At 32.3% G+C, this 22855-nt stretch overlaps 1 long non-coding RNA gene across 7 annotated transcripts in view; it reads left to right on the forward strand.

Moving 5' to 3' along the window:
• Positions 1–22855, forward strand: part of LOC144302682 (uncharacterized) — a 488681-nt gene that overhangs the window by 160178 nt on the left and 305648 nt on the right. Inside the window, exon 4 of one of the 7 annotated variants that reach the window (XR_013369680.1) lies at positions 8166–8314. The exons of 5 other annotated variants lie outside the window; for them this stretch is intronic. This is a non-coding gene — a long non-coding RNA (uncharacterized LOC144302682). Of the gene's footprint in view, positions 1–8165; positions 8315–22855 lie in introns of those variants that run through there. One more of the 7 variants, XR_013369695.1, reaches the window with a different exon arrangement.

A 22855-nucleotide genomic window follows, 5' to 3' on the forward strand; every position in this document is an offset into this window, starting at 1 on the left:
TTAGCTGCAGAAGTTAGACAAGAAAAAAAAAAAAAAACCCAAACTAGTAAGGAAGAAATAAAATTGTTACTAATTGCAGATATCATGATATTATATGTAGAAATCCCTAAAGACGTCATCAAAAACAATCGGAACTGATAAAAAATATTCAGTGAAAGCTGTAGGGTATAAAATTAATGTACAGAAATCTGTCACATTTCTATGTAGCACAAAGATGAGAAAATAATCCAACTTAAAATTGCAACAAAAAGAATAAAATACCCAGGAATAAATTCAGTCAAGGAAGTAGAAAACAGCTACTGTAAAAAAATATAAAAACTGGTATAAGAAATTAAAGGCAATAAGATAATTGGAAAGATAGTCTGTGCTCAAGGACTGAAATAATCATCATTGTTGAAATGTCCACAGAACACAACACCATCTACTAATTCAATGCAATTCTTAACAAAATACCAACAGCAATTTTCACAGAACTAGAACAAATGATACTAAAAATTTTATGTAAGTACAAAAAGCTCTGAAAAGCCAAAACAATCTTGGGAAAGAACAAAGCAGGAGGTCATCATAATCCCATATTGCAAGATATACTATAAAGCTATAGTAATCAAAACAGTATGGTGTTGGCACAAAAACAAAACAAACAAAACAACAAAAAATACATAGATAAATGAAACACAATAGAGAGCTCAGAAATAAACCCACCCTTATATAGCTAATTAATCCATGATAAGACAAAAATATACAGTGGAGAAAAGACAGTCTCTTCAACAAATGGTGCAGGAACACTGGACAGCTACATGCAAAAGAATGAAACTGAATCATTTTCTCACATTATACACAAAAATAAATTCCAGAGGATTAAACACTTAGGTATGAGACCTGAAACTATAAAATTACTTGAAGAAATAATAGTCTGTAATCTCTTGGGCATCAGCCTAAACAACATTTTGTTATGTATGTTTTCTCAAGCAAAGGAAACAAAAGAAGAAAAAAAAAAAAAAAAACAATGGGAACCTACCAAAACAAAACAAAGCAAAACAACAAAATAAATAACTTTTGTAGAGTAAAGGGGACCTTCAACAAAATAAAAGGGCAACCTACTAAATAAAACAAAAGTTTTGCAAGTGATATATCCAATAAGGGGTTAATATATAAAATATAGAAATAACTAATACAACCTAATATCAATAAAATCTAATTAAAAGTAGGCAAAGGATCTAAACGGACATTTTTCAAAGAAGACATAAACATGGATAATATCCAATAAGGGGTTAATATAAAATATAGAAATAACTAATACAACCCAATATCAATAAAATCTAATTAAAAGTAGGCAAAGGATCTAAACGGACATTTTTCAAAGAAGACATAAACATGGATAACAGATACAAGAAAAAAAATGTTCGACATCAGTAATCATTAGGGAAATGCATTTCAAAGCCACAGTGAGATGGCATCTAACTCCTGTGAGAATGGCTAGAATCAAAAAGCCAAGAAATAAGTGTTGTTGAACATCTGGAGAAGAACTCTTCTGCACTATTAGGGAGAATGTAAACTGGTGTAGCCACTGGGATATATAGTATGGAGCTTCCTCAAAAAGTAAATGATGTTCAAATAGTAAAAATAGAAACACCATGTGATCTAGTAATTACACTACTAGGCATTTACCTGAAGAAAGTGAGAACACTAATTGGAAAAGATATATGCACATTTATGTTTATTGCAGCATTTTGTACCACAGCCAAGATATGCAAGCAATGTAAATGTCCAACAATAGGTGAATGGATAAAGAAGATGTGGTGTGTGTGTGTGTGTGTGTGTGTGTATATAAAATAAACATATATAAATAAAATAAACATATATATAAATAAAATAAACTAGCCAGAAAGAGAATGAATTCTTGCCACTTGCAACAACTTAAATGGGCCTATAGAGTGTTGTGTGAAGTAAAATAAGTCAGAGAAAGACAAATACCATATGATTTCTCTCGTATGTGATATCTGAAAAACAAAACAAGGAAACAAATAAGCAAAAAATAGACTCTTAAATACAGAAAACAAACAAGTGGCTCTAAAAGGTTGATGGGACATGTGAAATACATAAAGGGAGTTAAGAAGTACAAGCTTCCATTTATGTCATAAACAAGTCATAGCAATGAAAGTTACAGTATAGGGAATATTCGATAATATTGTAATAATTGTGTGGCAACAGGGTCACTAAACTTATTGTGGTGAGCACTGAGTAGTGTATATTGGGAAATATTTCTTGGATGTAAGATGTTTCAACATCTGCAAATTAGTCAACATGATACACTATATTAACAAAATAAAGGATATAAATCAATATATTACCTTAATGATGAAGAAAATATTTGACAATATTCAATATCTATTTATGATAAAAACTCTCAACAAAGTGGGTATATAGAAAATGTACCTCAATATAATAAAGGCCATATAGGAAAAGCCCACAACTAACACCATATTCAATGATGAAAAGCCAAAAGCTTTTCCTCTGAGATCAGGAACAAGAAAAGGATGTTACTTCTTGCCATTCTTATTCTACATAGTATCAGAAGTCTTTGCAATAGCAATTAGGCAAGAAATGGAAATAAAATATATCCAAATTGGAAAGGAAGAGGTAAAACTGTCACTATTTGCAGGTGACGTGATATTATATATAGAAAACCCTAAGGACTCCATCTAAAAAACTTTTAAAATAAATCAATCAATAAAAAACTTTTAAAAGTAATAAACAGATTCAGTAATGTTGAAGGATACAAAATCAATATGCAAATATGTTGCATACACAAATAACAAAATATCTGAAAAGAAAATACACAATCCTACTTAAATTGTGTCAAAAAATACCTAGAAATAAATTTGATCAAGAAGCAAAAGACCTGTATAATGAAATATATAAAACATTAAGAAATTGAAGATTTAGGTAAATGGAAGAAAAATTAATAAGCAAAAGGCCTGTATAATGAAATATATAAAACATTAAGAAATTGAAGATTTAGGTAAATGGAAGAAAAATTAATATGGTTAAAATATCTAATAACTTAAAGCAATCTATGGATTCAGTAAGATCCCTATCAAAATTCCAATGTATTTTCCATAGAAATAGAACAATCCTAAAATTTGTATAGACCCACAAAAGACCCCTAATATTCAAAGTGATCTTGAGAAAGAACAAAGCTGGGGTCATCATGCTCCCTGATTTTAAACTGTACTACAAAGCTATAGTAATTATTGGCACAAAGACATACAGAAATGGAACATATTAGGAGCCAGAAATAAACCTACTCATAATTGGTGAATTAAGTTATAAAAAAAGAACCAAGAATATATAATTGGGAAAGGACAATATCTTCAATAAATAGTGCTGGATAAACTGGACAGTCACATGAAAAATAAGGAAACTGTACTGCTATCTTAACACCATAAACAAAAATTAACTTGAAATGGATTAAAGACTTGAACATAAGACCTGAAACCATAAAACTCCTACAAGAAAACATAGGCAGTCTTGGGGATCATTTTTTAAATTTGACACAGGGATCCCTGGGTGGCGCAGCGGTTTGGCGCCTGCCTTTGGCCCAGGGCTCGATCCTGGAGACCCGGGATCGAATCCTACGTCGGGCTCCGGGGCCATGGAGCCTGCTTCTCCCTCTGCTTGTGTCTCTGCCTCTCTCTCTCTCTGTGTGTGTGTGTGTGACTTTCAAAAATAAATAAAAATTAAAAAAAATAAATTTGACACAAAAAGTAAAAGCAACAAAAGCAAAAACGTGGGAGTCCATCAAAATAATCATCAGCTTCTCTACAGCAAAGAAAATTATCAATAAAATGGAAAAGAAGTCTACAGAATGGGAGAAAATACTTGCAAATTATGTATTTGATAAGGAAGTTTAATATCCAAAAATCTATAAAGAACTCATACAGGGCAGCCCTGGCTCAGTGGTTTAGCACCACCATCAGCCCAGGGCCTGATCCTGGAGACCCAGGGTCAAGTCCCATATCGGGCTCCCTGCATGGAGCCTGCTTCTCCCTCTGCCTGTGTCTCTGCCTCAGTCTCTCTGTTTGTCTCTTATGAATAAATAAATAAAATCTTAAAAAAAGAACTCATGCAATTCAGTAGCAAAAATTTTTTTGATTAAAAAGTGGCTAGAATATTTAAGTAGACATTTTTCCAAAGAAAATATACAGGTGTCCAATGAGTATGTGAAAAGATGCTCAGCACCATTAATAATTTTAAGAACTACGAGTCAAAACCACAGTAAGATATCACTTCTCACCTATTATAATGGCTATTATAAAAAAGAAAAGAAATAATGTGTTTGTGATGTGGACAGAAAGGAATCCTCTTGCACTGTTGGTGGGATTGTAGATTGATACAGCTACTATGGAAAACATTATGGAGTTTCCTCAAAAAATTAAAGATATAACTACACATAAGATCCAGCTATTCCACTTCTGAATATTTATCTGAAGAAAATAAAAACACTAAGTTGAAGAGATATATGAACCCCCATGTTCATTGCAGGATTGTTTTATAATAGCCAACATATGGGTACAACCTAAATCTCCACTGATGGATGAATGATAACCACTGTGATATATGTCACACACATACACACATGTACACAAACTACACACACACACACACACACACACACACACACACACAGGAATACTATTTGGCCATAAAAAAACAATGAGATCTTGCCAGTTATGGTAATGTGGATGACCTTAAAAGTATTATGCTACATAAAATAAGGTAGACAAAGACTATACTATATAATTTTTTATAAGTGTTATTTAAAAATAAAAACAAAGGCAGCCCAGGTGGCTCAGCGTTTAGCAGCTGCCATCAGCCCAGGGCATGATCCTGGAAACCTGGGATCGAGTCCCACGTCAGGCTCCCTGCATGGAGCCTGCTTCTCCCTCTGCCTGGGTCTCTGCCTCTCTCCCTCTGTCTCTCATAAATAAATAAATAAATAAATAAATAAATAAATAAATAAATAAATAAATAAATAAAATAAAAACAAGAACAAAAATTTGCTAAGTTCATAAATACAGAGTACAGACTGGTGGTTGCCAGAGGCAGGTGGTAGTTGTGGAGGTGGTGGGATAAGTAGGTGAAGGGAGTCAAAAGGTAAAAATATAATGACAAAATTAAAAAAATAAAATAAAAAGAATATTTCCTGGTAAGCAAAATATATACATTTATATACATATATATGTATATTTCTAATTTGGGGAACTGTTCAGAACAAAGAAGAGATCTATAAGATCTTCATAAGACCCATACCTAAGCTTTCATATTTTATTCATTCTTGACTACAGATTTCTCAGCTGGAAGAATTACTAAGGTTTAACGAGATTAAGATTTACCCAACTATGGTTAACCGTGCCCTTAATGAACTACTTAGATTATTGATGATTTGGCTAATAAACTTGAAAACAAGTTAAAATTTATGGGATTGGTTCTTGGATTAATTAATGGTTTGCCTAACATTGTAAAATCCCTTGGTTGTATCAAAACTTTTAGTACAGAATAGAAGAAATAGTAAAATTATCAGTATATTATTATTTTTGTGAAATACTAACTGGTTCCTTAAATCACAAATACTGTATCTGGTTTATTATTAGTAACTATAATTAAAATCTTGAATTTACGGAGTCCTTACTATGCACTAAGTCAACATCTTGATATACATTAATCTTTGCATCTTTAGAGATATGATTCAAAATCAGGTCTGTACTTCAAACTATTCTGATATTTTCTGTTAATATGTAAGTCCTGAGTAAAGTGGAGAAGTAAAGATGCATCTAGATGCGAGTTAATGTATATCAATTCTCCTCTATGTAGTCAGTTCAAATTAAGAGCAATTAACAAGGACTTCTTAGGCAAGAAATCAATTTATAGAAATGGACAGAATAGGGATGCTTGCAACACTATTCGTACACAATTGTCCCTAACCAATTCTTCTCACCAATCACCCTATATACGCGTTCTCAGGCAGTGTCAGAGAAAGAAGTTGACTTTCTTTTCTTTCTTTCTTTCTTTCTTTCTTTCTTTCTTTCTTTCTTTCTTTCTTTCTTTCTTTCTTTCTTTTCTTTCTTTCTTTTTCTTTCTTTCTTCTTTCTTTCTTTCTTTCCTTTTCTTTCTTTCTTTCTGTCTTTCTTTCTTTCTTTCTTTCTGTCTTTCTTTCTTTCTTTCTTTCTTTCTTTCTTTCTTTCTTTCTTTCTTTTTCTTTCCTTTCTTCTTTCTGCAGCTTAGCATGGTAGCTTCTTATAAAGGAACAACTAGTCCCTTGACTTATTTTATATCTATCAATCTATCATCTATCATCTCCTTGATTCAGAAAAACTAAGTTGCCTCTGATAGCATGCTCATTTGAACAAAACTGTTACTAAATATCATCTTAGAATTTTTTTCCCTTCTTCTTTAATCAGAAATGCATCTTGCAGTTGCATAGTCTGTTATACCTAAAGTTGACACATCAGAAGTGAATCAGCTGCTTCCATATTGGTACAGCAAAAATATAGCAAAACTAAAAACTAACATATTTGTTGTAGTTAACAGTTGTTGCCTGGAATAAGGCTCCTTCTGTATATAAAAATATATAAGGCTACTTCTATATATAAAAATATTTTAAAATCTTGATCTCATTCTTTATTTTCTAAGGCCACATCAACATGAATGTTACCATAATGAAAATTCATTTCTACCCTTTTGTAACAAACTAGGGGAAATAATAAAATTTTTCTAATCTGTAACTTTCCAAATGGAAAACAAATAGTATTCCATTATTGGAGGATGCCTAAAAAGTTTTCCTACTTATCTCTACACATTATCCATGTTTCAATTTAAGTTCAACAATATATTGTATTAAATTTTCTAAATTTTATTTCCAACATATATGTCTCCAAACATGGCCATGTACACACAATTTGTTTTTGAATTGAACTAGGTAGTAGAGGAGTGTGTGGATATTTGTATACCAAGATTTTTCAGATAAATATAAAGGACAATAGTTTATTTTTTCAAAATACCAAATGTTGAGAGCTTGGAAAATGTGCTATTTTTCAATTGATTAGCTGAATTTCTTTATTTTTTAAAGGTTTTATTTATTCATTCATGAGAGAGAGGTTTTATTTATTCATTCATGAGAGAGAGACACAGGCAGAAGGAGAAGCAGGGTCCATGCAGGGAGCACGATGCAGGACTCGATCCCAGGACTCCATGATCACGCCCTGAGCCAAAGGCAGGCTCTAAACCATTGAGCTACCCAGGTGTCCTGATTAGCTGAATTTCATATTTACCTAAATGTGTTAGATTTATTATTTGCCTTGTGGAAGATACTATTTCTGCTTTATCAAGCATGATGGTCACACAAAAAAATCTTATTTTTTTTTTATTTAACTTTAGATACAGACCTACAGGTTTGTTTTATATGATTGTGCATACACAATCATATAAAAAGGAGCCTACACAAAGCTCCTACACAAAAGGAGCCCAGATAAAAGGGTTTCTGGGAGGTGAAAGAATTTCTAGCTAAGCTTGGTGGCCTAGTATGAGGACTGTTCTCACAAAGTATGTGCAGTATTGTTTCTAATTCATACAAAGTTACTTGTGAATTCAGCCTTTTTAAAATAGTAACTTATCATTTTATATTTTATTAATTTTGATTTTTTTCAAAATTTGCTTTTTCAGTCTTTTTTTTTTAAGATTTTATTTATTTATTCACAAGAGACACAGAGAGAGGCAGAGACATAGGCAGAGGGAGAAGCAGGCTCCCTGTGGGGAGCCTGATGCAGGCCTCCATCCCAGGACTCTGGGATCACAACCTGAGCCAAAGGCAGAGGCTCAACTACTGAGTCACCCAGGTGCCCCATCAGCCTTGATTATTTTAATGAATGAGACTACATTATACTTAGTCATCCAGACCAAAACCTGGAATCATGTTTAACACCACTCTGATGATGCTCCTTATCCTACCAACAAATATTTTTTAAAAATTTTTAGAAAACTAAAAATCTTGAATTTGACCTTAATTACCCTACTGTTGTACTCCTAGTTCATGCCATCATCCTTTCTGCCTGGAATATCCCAATAACTTTATGAAAGCTCCTTTCAAGCAACTCTTCCTGTTTCAGTTCTTGTCCTCACCCAGGTTTCCATCACAGAGGAGAAAGGGAAAGGGGCAGAGAAAGATTGCATAACGAAGTGGATTATCATTTTAATTTTTGGATCCAGCAATGTCAGAAGCCGCCTCTGTTCTTGACTTCCTAAGTGTATAAAACCAATAAATCTCCCATTTACCTACTTTTGTGGCATGGGGCTTATTTTTGTTTAAATGAATGCTTTGGTCATTTGCAACTGAGATGTGTAAGATGTGATGTTGTGTAATGGAAGGAAGAGCAATGGATTAAGAGTAAAAATATTTGGAAACTAGTTCCAGCTCTGATATTTATTATTCATGTGATCATTGGCAAGTCACTTACCCATTCTGAATGTGAATTTCCTTATCTTATGGGAGAAACACATCTTACCTTATACTGCACAGTATTTTTTGTGGAATCAAATGTTGAAATATGGTATTGAGCTCTGTCAAAGCCGAAAGCCTGTGTGCTTTCCACTTTGCTGTAGACTGTGTATAGAGACTTATCTCCTGTGTGTAAGGCATGTAATAATGTGCCTATAGAGTGTCACATCCATACTCTCTACGTAAAAACTCCCTTCCAGTATTCAAAAGTACCATACTATGTAGACAATCTTCATATAAACAAAATCAACCTGAATCATTAACCCCAAAAAACCTGTTTCCTGTTTCTTGGGAAGTTCCCTAATGTTCAGTGTGGAAAGTTGCAGGAAAAGCTAGATTCATCAGTTACAATTCTCTGTATTTGTTTACACTGACAATGCATTTATGTTTTGGGGCCTTTCATGATCATGATGCATCCAGTTTACTAAGTTGTTGAGTGTGCCATCAGGCAGAGCAGAGAAGGTCAGGATTTCCCAGGGCATGAAAAAAATAATGAAACTAATGAATTACACAGCAGTTAGCCTGCACATATTTTACATTAAATCAATTGTATTATTTGGTTAGTTCAGTTACACAACTGGCCAATTTATTGCATTAATCAGTTATATTTGATGGCCCTAATTGATTAGGGTGCTTGCTCAAATGGCCAAACTGATTGTCCACTGCAAAGTTTAAAGAACTATTTTTTCTCAACTTTCAGACATTTACAAATACACCTGAAATTATAAAACTTTTTCTTTTCATGAAGAATTTGTGTATAGCCTAGCCAATGGAAAAGTCCATAATGCCCTGTTGGTAATGCACTTCATAATGAACTGTTCCATGCACTTGAGAGAACCAATTTATGGTATTGGATGGATTTGGGTAATGTAACAAATTAATTTGTCAATTTTATAAATGAAATCTGAACTCTAAAGCTTCTCTCATAGACTTTTTTTTTTCACAAATGCGATAACTCAAGGAAAAATACAAGCGTTTTAGATAGAATGATAAATTCCAAAATGTTGTTGCCACTGATATCATTTCCTAACATCTAAACAATCCTAGCCCCAAAGATATTAAAAAAGTGAAGCCATGGTTCTCAATAAAAGTAAATATCCTATTGCAAACATTCTATCTTTGAACAGCCTATTTCCTCATTTTTGTGCTTTCTTAAACTCACCTGGAAAATTATGATTTTTAGATATTTTTATTTTTAAGAGAGAAAAAATCAACAAACACACACAACTTTCCATATATGTTTTAAGGCTTAATAAGATACATGTAAGCAATTCTCTGAAAGGACTGTAGCCAGCCATATCTGAGTTAAACAAGCATGGTGGAGACAGAAACATCTTTCATAGTATTTATTGATAGTTTGTGGCATCATATTAATTAAATTATCTGTTCTTCTTTGTGAAATGACTTATTTCCTCCAATATTTCTCTGCATATTTAATAGGCTTCAACTTAATTTTTCCTTCCATAATCTAATAGTCCACTTAAAATTTTCCCTTTATTCCTTCCTAGAATAGATAGCCAGAAGAGAGGCCTAATATCTTAGACCCAGAGAAACTAGAGATCTTGTAGGTCACCTCTGATTTTAATTGTAGTGTAACGGAAATTCCAAAGGGATCTAATGAAGTGCTCGTCAATAGTTAATGGTTACAAAGCCATAAGAATTCAGTATTTCCCCTGCTCTTTCCATTAAATAAAATAATTTTAAGATATGCTGTTTAAAAGATTTTTGGGGATATAATTAAGCTAAATATTCTTTGGGCAAGGGAAGATCAGGTTTATACTTCAATGCAGTTTTAGTCTCTGAGCTAGGAGGCAAAGTAATTAAATTGAATAAAAAGACTGAAAGAATATATAACTTCTCTTCTTTCATAAACTCTTTCTCTTGTCACCAGGTCTGGAAATATAAGGTTTAGTACTTTCTCTCTCTCTTTCCTTCTTTCCTTCCTTTCTTTCTTCTTTTCTCTTTCTTTCTTTCTTTCTTTCTTTCTTTCTTTCTTTCTTTCTTTCTCTTTCTTTCTTTCTTTCTTTCTTTCTTTCTTTCTTTCTTTCTTTCTTTCTTTCTTCTTCTTCTTTCTTTCTTATAGATCTAATATCCTCTGTATATGCAAGTGGATATGTGCTAACTGAATTTTGTCACTAACTGATAATAAAAGTAAGGCTATCCCTTTGTTCACAAAATAGTTTTTCAACTCAAGTATCAGTCATGAAAATCAATTCAGTAAATATATACCACATTGGTGGAGGAGGGTAGAATAATAAAGCATCTGTTTATCAAAAGAACAATCTCTTAAGTATGAAATTAGAGTCCCTTTCATGTTTGATGGAAAGTTATATTTATCTATTCATGTAAACATTGGAAGACATCTATGAGTTATAATTGGGTACATTTTGTATCGAATCAAATTTGGGGTATGGATAACACACTATTTTCCCAAACACCAACAGAATTAGTTCCATACAGAAAATTAAAAATTTTTTTCTTGATTTCTCCAAGAGTCAGAATTGTACTAAGTATTATGAGCAGAATAGGATTTAATTCAAAGAAGTATTAGGAGATTAGGCTCTGAGCTGCACCTCAGAACATTACACATTTAACTGATTAACTAAAGGAACTATGATGTCTGACACAATCAGAAAAGTGGAAAATCGGGAGGCTGCCAATGAACCACTGAGTTTGACATATTGGCCTGATGAATCAGAAAATGGCTGCAACTTCAAAACTATAACTGAATACCAGTGAAGCTGGAATTGGGATTCTGAAACAAAGTTACAAAACAAAATCACATTCTCTTGACTTGTTTGCCATAAGAAAATAGTAACAGGCCGGCCAAAATCAGCAGAAATATAGCTTCCTACCAGTTTTCCCCCTCAAAATGCTCCTACAAATGCATCTAATTGATGGAAACTAATTTGCATCCAGTACCTTCAAGGAAATCTAAAGAAATAAAATCTTTACCTCTCTGCTCTTGTAGTTGAGGAAAACACCCTAGAAGGTGGTAGGAAAAGATCCTGATAATTGATATTCAGCACAGTTTCTTGTAAAATACTCTAATGTCTCTGTAGCCCTGAAGTCTGGTTCTGATTTCTTTGTCTAATCACTAATGTCCTACTTAGCTGCTTATATTTTTTAAAAACCAGATCTACTCCTTATATACAACCAGCCACTGTTCCAATAGGAATGGATATCTATTAGAGTGATACATGATTTTAAGTGTTCCTGCATTCTACTTTCAAATTCTATCATCTATTATCTATCTATCTATCTATCTATCTATCTATCTATCTATCTATCTAAATAAATAAATCTTTTTGCCCAAGATTTCCCATACCTCAGCCTGCTTAATTTTTGGAAAATGAATAAAAACATCTGGCTTTCCCATCTTAGCCAGTTGTTTTGAATTAAAACCTAATGTCTTTAAGGTTGCAGGTCAATGTATATTTGAATTTAAAGCAAAAGTTCAAAATTACAGATTTCCTTCCATATGTAAATTTTCCCTGCCCCAAACTTGATGCTAGAATTTACATTAGTTTGCTAGTAATGCCATAACAGAATATTAGAAGCTGGGTGGCTTAAACAATGGAATTATATTTTCATATAATTCTGGAGGCCAAAAGTCTAAAATCAAAGAGAGGGAGACGTAGATCCCCCACTGAGCAAGGAGGCCTATGTGGGGTTGGATTCCAGGACACTGAGATCATGACCTGAGTTGAAGGCAGACACTTAACCAACTGAACCACACAGGTACGCCAACATTTTTAAGCTAAGGATAAATATTTAATCATATTGCTACAATGGATTTCTTTGTCCCAATTTCTTTAGCTGAAAATTAGTTGCTGAAAATTAGTTGTAGGAGTACTAGAAAATGAATTGACTTAAAATGTATCATTAGGGGGAAAAAAGTGACATTGGTTTACTATCGTGCCCACTTCCTAACAAAACGTTCTATTCAAAAGTAAGTTGTATATTATCAATTGTAAGAAAAGAAAAAAAAAGGAAAAACACATGGGGGTTAAACAACATGCTACTAAGCAATCAGTGGTCCAAGAAATAAATCAAAGAGAAGAAAAAACACATGGAGGCTAAAAGAAAATAACAGGGTAGCCCTGGTGGCGCAGCGGTTTAGCACCGCCTGCAGCCCGGGGTGTGATCCTGGAGACCCGGGATGGAGTCCCACGTCGGGCTTCCTGCATGGAGCCTGCTTCTCCCTCTGCCTGTGTCTCTGCCTCTCTCGCTCTCTCTGAATGAATGAATAAATAAATCTTAAAAAAAAAAAAAAGAAAGAAAATAACAACAAAACATCCCCAAATCTTTGGGATAGAGCAAGAATAATCTAAGGGGACAATCTGCAGCAATACAGGTCTATTTCACGAAACAAGAAAAATCTCAATCTAATTTGTACCTAGAGAACTAAAAAAAAAAAAAGAAAAAAAAAGAAAAGAAAAAGAAACAAAGTCAAAGTTATAGAAGAGTGGAAATATAAAAATATAAATAAATGAAATGGAGACTAAAAGAGCAAAAGAAAAGATCAATGAAACCAAGAGTTGGTTCTTTGAAAAGATAAATAAATACAATTGATAAACTTTTAGCCCAATTCATTAAGAAAAAGGAGGACCCAAGTAAACTCATAAATTAAAGAAGTAGCAACCAACATCACTGAAATATGAAGGTTTATAAGAGGCTACTACAAAACATGCCAACATTAGACAACCTAGAAAAACTGATAAATTCATAAAAATATACAATATTCCAAAACTGAATCAGGAAGAAATAGAAAATCTGAACAGACTAATTACTTACTACGGAATCTAACTGATAATCAAAAAACTCCCAAAAAATAAAAGTTTAAGACTGATATATTCACAAGTAGATGATATCAAACATTTAAAGACAATTTAATGTCTCTTTTCCTGAAACTATTCCAAAAAATAGAAGAGGAAGAACAGCTTCTCAATATATTCTATGAGGTCAGCATTATTACCCTGATAGCAAAACCAAGGACACTTCCAAGAAAGAAAACTACAAGCCACTAGCCCTGATGCACATAGATGCAAAAACCCTCAACAAAATAATAGCAAACCATAGTCAAGATTACATTAAAAGGACTATTCACAATGATACAGTGGGATTTATCCCACGACTGCAAAAATAGTTCAATACCCACATATAAATTCGATACACATTTACAAAATGAAATAAAAAATCATGATCTTCTCAATAGATGCAGAAAAAGCATTTGACAAAATTCAATATCCACCAGTAATAAAAACTATCAACAAAGACATTTTACAGGTCGCATGCCTCAACATAATAAAGGCATTTATGATAAATCCCAGCCATCATCATTCTCAGTGGGGGGGAAGCAGAACTTTTCTTCTAACATCAAGGTTAAGACAAAACTGTCTGCTTTCACTACTTTTATTCAACAAAGTCCTAACTACAGTAATCTGGCAATAAAAAGAAATAAAGGCATCCAAAGGAGTATAGAAGAAGCAAAACTGTCACTATTTGAAGATAACATGATACTATTCAAAGAAAACCCTAGAGACTCCACAAAAAAAAAACTTGTTAGAATAAATGAATTCAATACAGAATACAAAATTAATATACAGAAATCTGTTGGGTTTTTATACACCAATATTAAAGTAGCAGAAAGAGAAATTAAAAAAGCAATTCCATTTTGAATTGCATTAAAAAGCAAAAAAAAAAAAAAAAATCTTGGAATAAACTTAACCAAAGAGATGAAAGATCTGTGCCCTGAAAACAATAAGATACTGACAAAAGAAATTAAATGTGACAAACAAATGAAAAGAAATTGAGTGCTCAAGTATTGGAAGTATTGAATCCTATGAAATGAATTCTCTATTACAATTCCAATGGCAATTTTAACAGCACTAGAATAAATAATATTAAAATTTGTATGGAATCACTAAGACTTTGAATAGCCATAGCAATCTTATTTTTTATTTTTATTTTATTTTTAAAAATATTTTATTTATTTATTCATGAGAGACAGAGGCAAAGGGAAAAGCAGGCTTATCAATTCCAGGACCCCAAGATGACAACCTGAGCCAAAGGCAGCTGTTTAACCAACTGAACCACCCAGGTGCCCCCGAATAGCTAAAGTAATTTTGAGAAAGAATAAAGCTGGAGGTATCACAATCTCATCCTTCAAGAATCACTACAAAGCTATAGTCATCAAAACAGTATGGTACTGGCACAAGAATGAACAGCTAGATCAATGGAACTAAATAGAGAGACCAGAAATACACCCAGGCTTATCTGATTAATTAATCTAAGAAAAAGGAGGCAAGGATGTACAATGAGAAAAGATAGTCTTTTCAATTAATAGTGCTCCATGCAAAAAACTGAAACTGAACCACTTTCTTACACCTCACACAAAAATAAACTTAAAATGAAATAAAGACCTAAATATGAGACCCGAAACCATAAAATTCCTAAAAGAAAATATAGGCAGCAATCTCTTGGACCTCAGTCTTAAGAACATTTTTCTATGCAGGCCCTTCAGGCAGGAAAACAAAATTAAAAAAAAAAAAACTATAGGGACTACACCAAAATAGAAAGCTTTTGTGCAGTGAAGGGAACCATCAGCAAAATCAAAAGGTAACCCACTGAACAGAAGAAGATATTTGTATTATGATCTGATAAGAAATTAATATCCAAAATATATAAAGAACTTATATGACTCAATACACACACACCCACACAACAATTAGTTAAAAAATGGGTAGAAAACTTGAGTAGACAGTTTTCCAAAGAAGGCATCCAGATGACCAAAGACACATAAAAATGATGCTGAAAATCACCAACCATCAGGAAAATGAAAATCAAAATTACAATGTAATATTACCTCACACCAGTCAGAATGGTTGGCTATCAAAAAGACAAATACGTGTTGGCAATGATGTGGGGAAAAGGGAAGCTTCATGTACTGTTGATGGGAATGTAAACTGGTACGAACATTGTAGAAAACAGTATGGATGCTTCTAAAAAAATTAAAATAAAAATGCCATACATATGATCCACTACTGGGTATTTACTGAAGAAAACCAAAGCAAAAGTTCAAAAAGATATTTGCACCCTTATGAATATTAAAACATTTTTTGACAGTAGCCTAGCCAATATATGGAAGCAACCTAAATGTCCATCAATATATGAATGGAGAAAGATGCACTATTACTCAGTCATAAAAAAGAAAGAGTTTTTGCTGGCAGCTCGGTGGCTCAGCGGTTTAGTGCCTCCTTCAGTCCAGGGCATGACCATGGGTCCTGGGATTGAGTCCCATGTCAGGCTCCCTGCATGGAGCCTGCTTCTCCCTCTGCCTGTGTTTCTGCTTCTCTCTCTCTCTCTCTGTCTCTCATGGATAAATAAATAAAATCATAAAAAAAAAAGAGTTCTTGCCATTTGTGACTAGACGGATGGACTTAGAGGGAATTATGCTAAGTGAAATAATTCAGAGAGAAAAAGACAGGTAATATATTATTTCACTTATATGTGGAATCTATAAAAACAAATGACCAAACAACAACCACAATAAAAAGCTGAAACATACCCAGAAATACACAGAACAAACTGGTGGCTGCCAGAGGGGAGGACACTGGGGTGATAGGCAAAATGAGTGAAAGGGATTAGGAGGTACAGCATTGTAGTTCTGGAATAAGTAAGTCATGAGGGTGAAAAGTACAACATAGGGAATATAGTCAAGGTTATTTTAATATAATTATATGGTGACAGATGGTATCTACACTTATGGTGAGCATAGCATAAGAGAGTTGCTGAATTACTATGGTATACACCTGGAACTAATGTAATATTTTATGTAACTGTATTTCAGTTTTTTTAAATGTAAGTTGTATAGATCTCTGCCTTGTTACAGCCTTTGTTGATGCACTAGGAATTAGTAACGTACAGGGCGGTAATTCAGAATAGTAAAATGACTTTTCAAAATTATCTAGGTTACCTCTTGTTCGTATTAGTAAAATATATGTTGAATTGCTACATAACAACTAAGGATGTTGTTACTTGCTCCTTATGACTGAATCCACTTGGGTTCTGACCTTTCCTTTCTTGTTCCCACCTGCCTACAACACTTCTGTTTAACAAGCTCACTTGCCAAACTATATTATTAATGTTTTATAAATGTAAACCTCATCTTCAGATTATTTATTTAGGGGTAGTTCTCAAAAAACACTTCTGTGCACTTATATTTAGTGAACTATATACAAGATATTCACAAAGGACACTGCAAGATCATAATTTTACCTACTCCCTCCACAAAATAATAAAAAATATTAGCACTATCATTTTTCAAAAAGAAGCACATTTTCAGACAATTTACATGTGCGGTGACTACATTATAAGAAAAGAAAAAACATAATTTTGTGAACTACTGATTCTAAAATCAGCTAAATATTTTCCTATTGAACTTACTTGTTCTTGACACTTTCCCTGTAGCCCATCTGATTGCAATCTCTACTTCAGACAATAAAATGTTAAAACATTAAGAGTAGGTCAGTCACATTAAGCTTTGGTGATATAGTTTTTTTTTTTTTTTAAAAAAAGGTTGAACAAAAATAAAATAGGGCAATGGAGAGACTAATTCCAGTAGATTGATTTGAAGAATTTAATAATACAAAGTGTTGGATACTAAAGATTTTTATAAGATTCTGCTGTCAGGAGGTTGGTTAAAGTTTTAAATAAAGCTTTTCCTGTAACAACAGATATTTGTTTGAAACTTTGATATTTGTACACAATCATGTCAGATTATGTTTGTAAATGGCTTTTCATTTAGGATGTATAATAGTGTGACCTAACGTGGTATGGGTCCTATTTTGGAAAATGATTAGTTAAGAGGAATGAAGCCATTTTTAACTGAAGTCTATTTCTAACATAATTTTAAATCATTGTTTCAAGAGAAATAAACCGGAGGTGATGAGAATGGACACCTATAATAAAAAGGCAGAATTTCCCTTTTTTGGGTGACAATTTCATTAAAATCTTGTTCCAATGAAGGAATGGTTTCTGACATATTTGCCAATTAACAACTTATCCTGAGAGGTAAAAATAAACTTTCTAAGCTTTGGTTCTTGATAGTCTTTGAAGCTCTGAATCTTATTCACTGCCATTTTGACAGTATTGCTCCATGGACCAATTTCTTGAAAGCTTGTTGAGGAAAAGTTGGAAAAAGAGGCAATGAGCTTCTCAGTACAAGCAGTATTCAAGCGGAGACCTAATTAGTAGGGTATTGTAACTAAAAGACGATGGAGACTTCTAATCATGAGATTCTTTTTTATACGTCTGATAGAATTTATTAATTCTGCTATTTACTTGCACATGACATTAATTTTCCTTTTATTAGTCCTGCACATAATAATTTTAAACTGCCTGCACATAATGCATACTCCATTGTTCTCATTGTATAAAAAGATATATTGGTAACATTTTAAAAATATTTTTGAAATTCCAATGCTATCAGTATTAATATTTCAAAGAATATAAATGGTTCTGAAAGGCAAATCAAAATAGTAGTTGAAACTTGTATTGCATGTTAATTTAGTGGAAAGAAATTACATACTCGCAAAATAACAAAGGAAAAAATTCAATAAAATTCTATGGCAGACCTTAAACTCATTTTTATACAATTTTTCCCTACAAACTCACCACTTTAAATTAAACACCCACACTCATCAAAAACACTAGAAGGTTGATGACAAATCGGGTGAATAAGCAACATAAATAATTATAAATCTAGAATAACAGAATGAGGAGGAAAGACTAAAATTAAATACATATATGAAATGGTGATAAAAAGGTGGAAATCAGAAAAGTTTGATTATGAATAAATAAATATGCTAATTTTGAATAAAGAGAAAAGGCTTTATTTGAATAATCTAAACTTACAAAAGGTACCAAGCATTTAGAACTGTGAATATGTCATGAAGTTGATGAAATATTGTTTACCATGAATACTAGTCCTTGATTACTCATGTCCCCCATTTAAGTCTGTTCATATTATACACAGAATGAAGATATTAATTTTAATCATATAAAAAAGAATCAAAATGTGTAAACACATTATATAGGATAGCATGGAATTACTTTCCAAAATATAAATAAGGTATTGAAATATATATTTTATTAAATTGGAATATACTTCAATATTTGTTTTATTAAATTTTAATTGCCCATAAGTGAGACATGTGATGTTTAAATTATTAAAATATTAAACTTTCCTGGTTATTTTTAAAGATTGATGGATTGATTTGAAAGAGAGAGACTGTGTGAGAGAGAGAGAGAGGGAAGCTCCCCACTCAGCAGAGAGTCTGATGTGGGGCTCATTCTCAGGACCCTGAGAGAATGACCTGACACAAAGGCAGACTCTTAACCACCTGAGCCACCCACATGCCCCTTGTACTTCCTGTTAATAAGATATTTGATAGCTGATAGAAAAAAAATAAATATTAAAATTTATTATTAAAGGAATACAAGAATAACCTTACCCCAAAACAATGAATATACAAACAAGCTCTAGACAGTATGATATATATATAGAAAAATAAATAAAGTGAATATAAAGTGAATACTAGGTCCAAATGTTTGTAATTCTCAAAGAGGAAAATTTAAAAAGTAGTGGAAGATAACATATCCTTAGAGATATAATTCAATACAATTTTTAAAAAATAAAAAAGATGTTTGAACTTCTATTTTGAAGGACACAACAGTATGACTGTGAAAATATCTCTGAATGGTCCACATACACATCTCTAATCTAGGAAATGTTTTGAAACATTTCTCATTGAGTTTTTTTTTTTTTTTTTTAATCTCCTATATGAGAGCACACTTAGGGTATATCTATATATCCAAAGATTACTTTGAGGGACAGATTACTAATTTATATCTATGTGGTGTACTAGTTAAGATTAATTGAGAGCTAGGTTGCCTGAATTCAAATGCTAATTCTACTAACTACTACTTATGTAACCTTAGGCAATATGTCACTTTTCAAGCCTCAGTTTTCTCATTTTGAAGTTGTGGAAAATAATAATAATTTATGGCATCCCATAATGTTTGTTAAATCTATGTTTGTTAAAAAAATAAATTTATGTAAAATATGTACTGTGGATACGAAAAATGAGATGATATAGAACAGCTTTGAAAATCAGTCTAGGCTAAGGTAAACTAGACATACTCTTCCTATTAAGAATAATAAGTGAAACAGTTTGGTTAAAATAAATTCCAACTGAGCTAATACTTTTCTGGAAACAAATAGATAATGCTACTTCTGATTTAAAATGTCTAATTTCTTCAATTATTACTAGCAGGATCTTTTAAAAGTAACTTCAATGTTCCGAGTATGCATTCTTATTTGTAAACTAACAAAAATAAAAATTAAATTAAATTAAAATCCTAACTTTAGCTTATATCTTAAGAGTTAAAAACATGTCACCTAATTTTGCCATAATTATACAGAATTTTAAATTTAGTATTAATAGTGGAATTGTGTGATTCAAAGTATTTTAGTCATAAGCATATGATTTTTTAAACAAGCTATTCATCACTTAAAATGATGTAGATTTATAGGGCTCCCAGAAGCAAAAGAGAAAGATAGGAGCAGAAATCTTATTTGAAGAAGCAATGAATAAAAATTTCCTAACTTGGTGAACAAAACTGACATTGGGATACAGGAAACCAATAGACTGCCAAATAAAATAGACTCAAAAAGACCCACACCAAGATATACTCTAAATAAAATGCCAAAAGTTAATATTAAGGAGAGATTATTAAAAGCAGTAAGAGACAAAACATTTTATGTACAAGGAAACCTCCATAGAACTATCAGCAATTTTTTAGCAGAAATTTTTCAGGCCAGAAGGTCTGTACAACATAATTAAGTGCTGAAAGAAAAACAAGAGAAAAAACAAAAACTTCAACAAAGAATACTCTACTTAGCAAGGTTATAATTCAGAATTGAAGGAGGTTGAAAGTTTTCCCATTAAACAAAAGATAAAGGTATCCATCACCAATAAACCCCTCTTACAAGAAATTTTAAAGATGTCTTTTAGCAGAAAAGAAGGAATACTACTTTATAACAAGAACACATATAAAAGAACAAATTTCACTGGATTACTAAATATATACTAAAGGTAGTAGATTATTAATTACTTATATAACTAGTATAAAGGTCAAATGACAAAAGTAGTAAAAATAACTATGATTACAATTAGCAGATATACAAGATAAAAAAGATATAAAATGTGATATTAAAAAACATACATGATGGAAAGTAAAAATGTTCAGCTTTAAATTGAGGTCATACTCAAGTTGTTATCAACACAAAATACACTATTATAGATATAAGTTGTTACATCTGTGCCTCATTGTACCTACAAACAAAAAAATCTATTTTAAATATGCAAAAGAGAAAGGGAATGAAACATAAGCATACCACTAAGGAAAGTCATCAAGCCACAAAAGAAGAAAGGAAGAGAAAAAGGAACGGAAACTACACAAATAGCCAGGAAACGGTTTTTAAAATGGCAATAAGCACATAACTATCATTAATTACCTTAAATGTAAATGGATTAAATTAATCAAAAGACAGAGTGCAATGGACTTATAAGAAATAAATAAGAAATAAAATAAACAATAATCCGAGACCCATTTATTTGCTGCCTATAGGAGACAGATTTTATCTAAAATAAGAACACACATACTGGAAATAAAAGAGATATAAAAAGATATTGCATGCAAATAAAAACCCAAAGAAAGCTGAAATAGCTATACTTAGACAAAATATATTTTAAAACAGAGAGTATAATAAATGAAAATAAAGGTATTACATAATGACAAAATGATCAAACCAACAAGAGAATATAATATTTGTAAATTTTATGCACCCAACATAGGAATACCTAAATATGCGAAAAAACATTAGCAGACCCAAAGGAGAAATAGCAATATACTACTAGGGCGTTTAGGATACCCCATGTATGTCAGTGCATAGTTCATTCAGACAGAAAATCAACAAGAAAACATTGGCATTAAATGACATGTTAGGACAGCCACCACTGGGTGAACTCACATGATTCAGAGCCTGACTTGATTTCAGCTCAGGTCATAATCTCAGGTTGGTGAGATTGAGCCCAGTGTCAGGCTCCAGGCTCAACAAAGAGTCTGCTGGAGATTCTTTCCTCCTCCCTCCCTCCTCCACTACTTCTCCCCACCACCCCTCCCTCCCCCTCTGCTCTCTCTCTAAAATTAATTAATTAGTTAAATATCTTTTTGAAAAATGACATGGTAAAGCAGATGGACTCAATGGATATTTACAGAATATCCCATCTAATGCAACAGAATACACATTATTCACAAGTACATATAAAACATTTCCCAACATAGTCTTATATGTTAGGCCACAGAACAAGTTTCATAAAGTTAAGAGGAATGAAATCATATCAAGTATCTTTTCCCACCACAAAGGTATGAAACTAGCAACTAATTATATGACTACAACTGGAAAATTTACAAAATGTAGAGATTAAACAGCATGCTACTGAACAACCAATGGGTCAAAGAAGAAATTAAAATAAAAAATACCTTGAGGGAAGTGAAAATAAAAGTGTAACATATCAGAATTTATGGGATACAGCAATAGGAGCTCTAAGATGGAAGATTATAGTGACAAATGCTTATATCAAGAAACATAAAACATAAAAAGGTCCAAAACAACACCTCAAGGGACTACAAAAGGAGCAAATTAAGCTTAATATTAAAGAAGGAAGTAACTTAACAAAGATTAGAAAAATAATAAGTGATACAGAGGCTAAAAAGATAACAGACAATGAAGAGAAATGATAGATGAAATAGATAAAACTTTAACTGGACTCACCAAGAAAGAGAGTGAGAGAGAGAGAAGTCAAATAACATTTAAAAAATGAATAAATGAATGAGATGTTACAACTGATACCACAGAGAGGGAGAAAAACAAGTGATACAACATATATAGGATCATAAGAGACAACTGTGAACAATTTCATGCCAACAAACTGAACAACCATGAGAAATAGACAAATTCCTAGAAATACACAACCTACAAAGACTGAACTCATGAGAAAATAGAAAATGTGAACAGATTAATTACTAGCAAGAAATAAAACTGGCATTATTTGCAGATGACATATTATAGAAAATTCTAAAGACCCCACCAAAAATCTGTTAGAAATCCTAACTAAATTCAATAATGTTGTGAGATACAAAAGCAACACACAAAAATCTGTTTTCTTCTTT

The sequence above is a fragment of the Canis aureus genome, chromosome 2 (genome assembly GCF_053574225.1).
Source record: "Canis aureus isolate CA01 chromosome 2, VMU_Caureus_v.1.0, whole genome shotgun sequence".
Taxonomy (NCBI): domain Eukaryota; kingdom Metazoa; phylum Chordata; class Mammalia; order Carnivora; family Canidae; genus Canis; species Canis aureus.